Raw genomic sequence first — 8,979 nt, 5'->3', positions numbered from 1 at the left:
CCTTATGCTTATGATAATCAAAGTATTTGAAAATCGTATGTAAGATTATATTTTGAGATATTTTTGCTTCTTCCTTAAATGTGTTCAAGGGTGAACTGTTATGGAATTTCTTTCATTTTGTATCAATTTTCGAGGGCGAAAATTTTTATAAGGTGGGTAGAATGTAAGACCCAGAATCTTTGAAAGTCTTATTATGATCAAGTCTCAAATCCTACAGTTATTTATAGCCTTAATTTCACAGATTATTTTGTTAAAGATAATTAAGGCAAGTTTTGATTTATTGGATTTGAGATAAGTTGTAATTATTATCCAATTTTATAATTATTGGATTATTTTCTATATTTAAAGTATAAGGTTGATAGTTATGAAATAATATGGATTTTACATGATTTTGATTAAATGAGTAATATTTTAAATATTATTACTGCTATTTTGGAAAATGAAGGAATTAAGTATACTATTTCTAATTTTTAGATTTGGACATTTTATTGAAAATAATTTGTGAAATTGATGAGCAAATAATATTTTCTATGTATAATTAGTGTTGGATTTACATTGAGTTTCAATTACTATATTATCCCTATTTTATGTGAAATTACTATATTGCCCTTAACCCTAAGTTTCAAAAATGAAACCCTAACCCTTGTAACCCAGCCGCCACACTCAATCTGTCTTCCTTCCCTCTTTCATTCATGCCACACACGGTTTCCCTTTTTGTTTTCATGGAAGAAAGAAAAGCGAAGCAGAAATGGAAGAGATTGAGGAGAGCTGTGATCATGGGGTAGGGATGGGGCCGCGCTACTGGCGCCAGTCACCTCGCCGCCGCACCACCGCGTCCTGCCGTCGGACCCATCCCGTTGTTGCCACCAGCATCGAAGAAGAGGGGTGACTCGCGAGTGAGAGGGGGCGAGAGCTTGTCGCCAGAGAAGGAGGGCGCCATCGGCGCCGTTCCGGGTAGAAGGAAGCGTCGTGCGAGGGGCAGAGGCGGAGGGAGCCTCTGTCGCGCCACCACCGCGCCGTTGCCGTTGCTCCTGGCGCCACCGAAGAACCGCGCTCAACTCACCGCTGTTCAGGCTCTGGTTTGCCGTCACCCTCGTGCAGCCGCCGCCGCAGAATAGCCTTGCACCCGCCGCCGTCTTCGCAGGAACTTGGGTGGCCGCGGCCACTCCTCGCCATGGAGCCCGTGTCATCGTCGTTCAGCCATCGCCGGAGCAGAGCAGACGAGAGAGATCTGAAGGTGTGCTGGGAGTCCAGCCACCGCGCCCAGCCGCTGTTTGCGTCGCCGGCGCCGCCTCGGTCGGAACTGCCGCCATCAGACAAGGGTTCTGGCCGCCAGGGGGGTTCTGCGACTCCCGGGACCACCGCCGGAGCCTCTGGCTGCTTTTGCCATTGCCGGAAAGGTTGCCGGTAAGGGTTTCATTTGAGGTTTCTACCTTTTTAGTTTTTGAGATGGTTTTGATGCTGTACGGTTCTTCCAGTTAATCCGTCGGAGCTTCTGACCGCCGTCGGAGCTGTTGCCGGGCCGGTTCGAAATCGCAGTTGCCTCATTGTGTTGTTTCGGTAAGAATTATGTTTCGAATGATCTCGCGTCAGTATTCTGTTGTGTTCGGTTAATGAATACGAGTTTTGATAACGTGGGGTAGAGTCCTGATTATTGTATGTTACGATTAGTGTTGCTATGGTTATTGCGAACGTGACTGGGAGCTGAGGCTTTGGTTGCCGGTGATTTCGAGTTGAGACGGAAAGGACTCTGTGAGACGTTTGGGTTATGGAATTGCGTTTTGAGGTAGGGGCGCTTTCCAAAAACTATGTTTTATGTATTGGAATTATTACATAAGGATACTGATGTGAGATATTGTGTATTTGGTGATTGTATCTGCCTTATGTATTATTTGATTGACTCGAATGATTATGGATGTTGGTTTGGCTGAATTATTGTGCGGCTTTGTGAATTGTAATGTTTGAAGTCGATTCTTTAAAGATTTGAAATCTAAGTTTAATCTGTTGAGGATTGATTTGATTTGAGTTAATTATTTTGATGATTTGAGAAGTTGAATGTACTTTTGAATTCAGTCGGGTTTGCTTTAATTGATTTGGTTTTGATAAATGATTTATTGCTAAACCGATTCTTTAAAGCTTTGGAAATGAGTTAAACCAATTGATATTGAGTTGATTTTGAAATGGTATCCTTGAGACACGCCACTGAGGCAATTGTTGGATTTAGCTTGCTTTAAATTGGTTTCTGGTTTTGAGCTGTTGAAAAGGAATGAGAAATGGTTTAGTTGGGACCCTAACCGGGTGGCAAAAGTCCAAGTTTTAGGGGAGGTGCTGCCGAAATTTCTACAAAATCCTACACTTGTTTGTAAGGTTATTTAAAAAGGGTTGGATTTGAGAAATTGTATTATTTGATTTTTTAAAAGGAAATTTATGTTTTCAAGCTTAAATTTATTTGATGAACCTTATACATTGAGTTCGGCTTATTTAGAACTGAACTATTTTTACCGTTTGAATCACTAAAGGAAAGAATGATGCTCCAATATTGATTTTAAAATAAAAAGGAGTTTTTAGTGATTTCAAAGGAATCTAGATTTTGATTGATTAATCAAGTTTGAGGCATTTTGGAAGAATTAGAAAAATGGGTTCTAAAAAGAAACTTGAAAGCGATTTGATTCAAATGAACCGGTTCCGTTTCAAATGAGTTGATTTTTGGACCGGGTTGGAACTTGTGATTTTGTATGGCCGGTTTTATAGTAAATTCAGTTTTATTTACTTGAACCGAGAAATCTATGATTTTAAGAGTTTCAATGAATTTTAAGGAATTGATATAGGTTGACCTTCCCTAAAGACTTGGGACTCTGCCGAGAAACTTTTGTTATAAAATCTCATTGTTGGATGGGTGGTTTTGAATAATTTGAAATAAATCCTTAACTTGCCATGGTTTTGGAAGTTTTGGAAAGAGAATGCCGAGAGTGGCTTTGTTTTAAAAGAGAAATCACTTTGAGTAAATTTGGCTTATGAGCCTGAGATGATTTGAGAAATGAGATCTTTAAAGCCAAGGCTGAAAGGAGTTAACAATTTGATTTCACAGTGAAGTGGCTTGAGAAAAGTGAATTATGGCTTAAATGCCGGTTTTATGAATTTGATGATGTTGAATGATGGAAGTACTGTTTTTGTTATGGGCCAGAATGGCTGTGTATGATTATGAATATTGGCTGGTTCTGGATTGAACCGTGAGCCGGAATGGCTGTGTGTGATATTGATTTATGGCTGATTGCCGAATGAGTTATAAGCCGTATGGCTGGCTATGAATTATGAATTTAAGCTGAAGGGCTGTATTTATTGATAAATTGGTTGGTTCTGAATTGAACCGTGAGCCGGATGGCTGAGATGGATGGTGATCCATGATTGAATATAAATGCATGTATGCAATTGAATGATTTGTGAATTTAAGCCGAATGGCTGAGATGAAAGTTGTAAGCGAGTATGCTTGTGTTTTCTCTCTGTTGTAAGGGTGACAGGGCACCGATACCCTCTAATGGCGACAGGGCGCAGATACCCTCTAATGGCGACAGGGCGCAGATACCCTCTAATGGCGACAGGGCGCATATACCCTCTAATGGCGACAGGGCGCATATACCCTCTAATGGCGACAGGGCGCAGATACCCTCTAATGATATTAATGCGCAATAGAGAGACTGTGCCCGGGTTAGCTACCGGACACGTCGGGTTGGCTTGATAACCGACAGATGATATCATCAGCCACTAGGGACAGGCATGCATCATATGCATCTATGTGACATTGTTTGGGTGTGCATATTGTACTTGTTTTGCCTATGTGATTAATTGCTAATTGTTCTACTTGCAATAACTGTTTGTTTGTGTTTGCATCTTCCTACTTGTGTTTGCTTCTGGAACTGTGTTGGATTGTGGTGGATTGGTTGTGGTTGGATTGTTTGGGCCTAGGGCCGTGGTTGAATGAGATGGACTGATGGTTGATTTCGGTTGTGGTTCTGGTTTGGAATAAGATATGAAAGGTTATTTTGGTTCAGTATAGATAAACCTTGTTGAAATGCTTTGATGTTTTGAGAATTGAACAGTTCCTCTTTCAGAAAAGATTTTTGACTTTACTTTTATTGTAAACTGTTGTTTTTGAAAAGAGGCATAAGATGGTTATTAATCACTGGTACGGCTTATCTTCATGTATCCTATTACAGTAATTCCCAAAAACCCTCTACTGAGAACCCTTTCGAGGATGATGTTCTCACCCCTACATTTTTCCCCTTTCAGGATATGGGCGCAGAAGTTACGAAGAATTTATTTAGTTATTGTTGTAATGTTCTGTATTGCTTTAGATTATTAATTATTGTACCCTCGCCTTTATCTTGATATATTCTGTAAGAGGGATAGGAATTGTATTGGGTAATGTCCGTAATATTATTTGTATATGTATGTATATATATATGGATGTACTCTTTATGAGTTTTTGTAAGTTGTATGGTTTCTTTAGATGTACGTTATCAAACGAAAGTATTCTTGGGAACGGTATTTGCGGTTTAAAGTTTCAAACAGGCTCATATTTTAGTACTAAATAGTATAAGAGTCGTCGTAATGTCCGAGCTATCAGAGTAGCGCAGCCGGAAGCGTGAGCTTTGGTAGCTAGGGTGTTACAGGCACAACTATCCACGTCAGCATGCCACGTGTCACTAGTCACCACATCACCCTACTATTGCACGTGGCCAAATCATGAAGTGACACGTGTCACTTACAGTCCATGTCATCACATCGTTAATGGAAAATGGGTCAGGGACTACTATGATGCATTTTTTTCAATCTCAGTGACGTAATTGGTGCAATTGGAATCTCAGGGACGATTTCAGTGTAAAACGCCAATCTCATGGACCATTTTGGGATTTAACTCAATAAAAGACTAATCAAAAGAATAATTTAAAAAATACTTAGTTATACTATATATAAAATTGAGTTTAGCTAAACAAATTTGTCATTATTGATCGAGGTATGAAAAGATTATAAAAATTTTAACATGACAACTCATATTTAAGTATCTAAAAAAAGTATAAAATGAATATATGATATATCAATATTGACAAAATACAAAAGGATAATAAAAAAAGTTGATATATTTAAAAAGTTAAAGTATATCTGACTGTCAAATCAATGTTTTAATCAATTTGAAATATGAGGAAATACTACCTTATACATATTAGAAGCAACAAAAAAAAAAAGTAAAAGAAATAACTTGAATTAAAGTCAAATATATGTTACAAATTTTAACCAATATTAATGAATATGAAACTTTTAAGAATTAAAAACCTAGTAAACAAAATGTAAGTTGCCCACTGCCATTATATTCTTAAGTATTAAAAATAAGTGGATCAGATACTCTAACGAGTATTTCATAATTTTTTTATTATTTTCATGTGAAAATATTTTATTGATCATTAAAAATAAATTGAAAAGTTTAATTTTGATATATTATAAAAATATTATTTTTATTTTAAGTGCAGCTAAATAAATAAATTATAGAGTAAAGTAAGAATTAGGTCCCTGAAAATTTTGACTTTGGACAAATTAGTCCTTAAAGAAAATAAAGTATTAATTTAGTCCTCTAAGACAGTGAACAGTGGATATATGATGTTCTTTTATCAATCTATCAACTAAAAATTAATAGTGATGCTTATATGTAATATTAAATTTTCTGACATGTCTATCTATGAAAGATAGTTATGTAGATAGATAACAACTTTTGGAGCGAAACTTCACTTATTTTAATAAGATTTGTGATAAATAGAGAGCAATTGATAAAGAATATATGAAAACTCAAAAGATAATAAATGCTTCACTGTCTAAAAAACTATATCGTTTTCCTGCTCATGTGATAATAATGAGACATGCACTACTGTAGATAACGAAATACATTGACAATTCAGTTTCATTTCGTACTATTTATTGACAGAAGGACATACATATACACCGTTTGCTATCTTAGAAGACCAAATTTGTACTTTTTTTTTCAAAGACAAATTAGTCCAAGGTCAACATCTTCGAATATCTAATTGTCACTTTACTCTAAATTATATTTTTTAACAAAAGATATTCATGAAAAGATATTTTTGACATCTTTATTGAAATAGGCATTTTAAAAATATTATATCTTGCTTCCCTTTCGGAACTTGGCCAGTATGATACTCTGCTACTCGCTTTTCCTTCATTTTGCTGTTGCCTATGGTCGTAGTTATTTTTACAAGTTTTTCTAAAATTTCAACCCACCTATGTTGCTGATCAGCTTAACATTATTAGTTGCACCATTCTAATCCTTAAAAATATCCACAGGTGTACCTACTATCTCTGCTCAAAGCCAAGCCTCCAACTCCCTCTATTTTTCTACGAACTTTGTAGGTTCGGCTCTAGAGGGATCCCAATTTTTATCATCATGTCCAATATGTCCAAATATGTAGCAAAAAGTAGACAATTTTTCATACTTAAAATCAATTATCTATCTGTGTCTATTGTGTTTATTACCCAGAAATATTTCATTTTCGTTCCATGATAGTTGTTTTATAATGTTTTGAAAGGTTTTAAATTTGCAGAATGATCTCTATAAAAGCAAACCTAAAGGGAGAGAAAAATTTGAATGGATTCCTCCCTACTTCTTGATACTAATTAGGTTGAGAAAGCCAGGAAGTATAGAGATTAGATAAATGACAATCTCGCTAAGTAATTAGCACGAATCCTGCCAACTTCTGCTAACTCTTATTGGACTGAATCAAATCCCACTAACCTAAAAAAAACTATCCCAACCTAAACCCAAACCTAAGCAGCTGCATCGTACTCCCCCTCTCCCTCTCCTCTCCCATCTCACTTACGATACCCACAACCCTAGGCAGTTGCGCCACCGCCTCTTACCGGTGCCGGCAAGCATCCACCCGCAACAAGACGCTGGAGACAATAACTAGAACCATCACCGAAGAAAGCCTTGTGCGCCGTCAACCTCCGTACAACTGCACCGGTAGCCACGACCCGAGCATCCATCTGCTACAAGACGCTGGCGACGACAACCCAAGTCACCACACAAGGAAAATGACGAAGCCATCAGCCGCAACTCCTCTCCATTGAAGACAACGTTACTCACCCTGCGAACCATCCCCAGTGGTCCGTTACTACGCCGCGCACCAATACGTCGGCACACCAGCCCTAAGCCAGTCCCACTACTGCCTATATTCAGTCGTCACTGTCGACTACAACAACAACATTCAGAAGGTAACGTGCTGGTTCTTCCATTCCTAGTTTTTTTTTTATGTTTATGTCAGATGGAGCAATAGATTGTCTTATCCTGATGAATTTACGAATGTTTGTTTTTGATTAGATAAATGTTTCTTTTTATTTTAAATGAATGTTTCTTTATACTTTAAATGGATATTTTTCTTCTTGCCATTTTTATTGAATTTCTCAATTGCTTGAACTTTATTTTTGGTTGTTACTTTGCTGCAGAATTGGATGTTTCTTTGCATAGAATTTCACATGTTTCTTCCTATGTTAATGTTTTTTCTCAAGATTTTTTAATCATGAGTTTCTCATAAATCCATGATTCACAAAAAACTTTAGCTTAATTGTTACTGGATAAGTGTTTGTTTGGATTAACTTACCTAAATTAAGAAATTAAAATATTTTGTCGAGTTACTGTATCTTTTTATTTTTAATTATTAGATGTTTCTTTTCTGTATTAATAGATGTTTTTTTTGCTAATGGTAGTGGATATGTATTGCACTGATATATAAAGCTAAAAATTAAATAAAAGATTTAATTTATTATCAATACATAAATGCGATGATTTAATTTTTTTTTTTAAATAAAAAGCTCAACACAACAAGGTGGAGCATCAACGTCTCAACAGAAAAGTATTAATATAAACAGATAAAATAAACTAATTCCTAACCATCTTCGACCAAAGCCATCAACAATCCAAAAGATCAAATATTACTCCACTATTTGCAACTCTTAATCGACCTGTTAAATACTCCTGCAACATCTGATTCTTAATTCGTGAAAATTCGGTCATTTCTTTTTAACCAAGTGCTTCAAATGATAACAATGAAATCAAACTCACTAATATTCTATTAATTTAACTGCACGCGATTGACTTCTGAACTATGTAAACTTACGGTCATTCAACTCTATATCCACCAATTTGATAATGCTGTTAACATTTGTTCATTAGTTTCTTATAAATATGATACATAAAATTTAGCTTAATTGTTACCGAATAACTCTTTGTTTGTGTTGACTTATTTGAGTTAGGACAATATTTTCTTGAGTCAATGTATATTTCTATTTTTATTTACTGGATGTTTCTTTTTCATGACATTGATTAAAAACGAAGAGCATGTAGAAGAAATGAAGAGGATGGATTTTTTTGGAGAACACTAACTTGAAGCACACAAAGAAATAGTTGAAAGCTTGGAGCAACAAGAGAGGGAACTACTTGCACTAAGTATGAGAAGTTGGAAGAGGAGATGAAGGAAGCCATGACTACCTTGGTCTCTCAAGCAAGTCAGATAGAGGAATTGAAATTCCATCTTAGGAAGTGTGATCAAGAGGTTGCTACCATCGAGAGTGCACTATCCTAGTTGTTGAGGAAATGAAGATTGACTTGAGGAAGAAGATTGAATAAGCAACACTTATTGATGCTAAACTTAAACAAAAAACTCAACTTTTGTTTTCATACATATGTTTATTTCAATCAAACCTTGATGATCACTTTCGGAGATTTGAGTTATTTTAATTAAATATTCATTTTAGTTGTACAATTCATTGAGAATTTGTTAGATTCTTATTTTAAATGTCAAAGAACCTAGTTTGTTCTTCAATAAACTTTTTAAGTTTATATGAATATAAACATAATTTTTTCAAGTTCTTCAGTTTTTATGTAGACATATTTGCATCAATGTAAGTTCAATTATT

Source organism: Arachis stenosperma, chromosome 6 (assembly GCF_014773155.1).
Source record: "Arachis stenosperma cultivar V10309 chromosome 6, arast.V10309.gnm1.PFL2, whole genome shotgun sequence".
NCBI lineage: Eukaryota > Viridiplantae > Streptophyta > Magnoliopsida > Fabales > Fabaceae > Arachis > Arachis stenosperma.
This window is presented reverse-complemented; position numbering follows the sequence as displayed.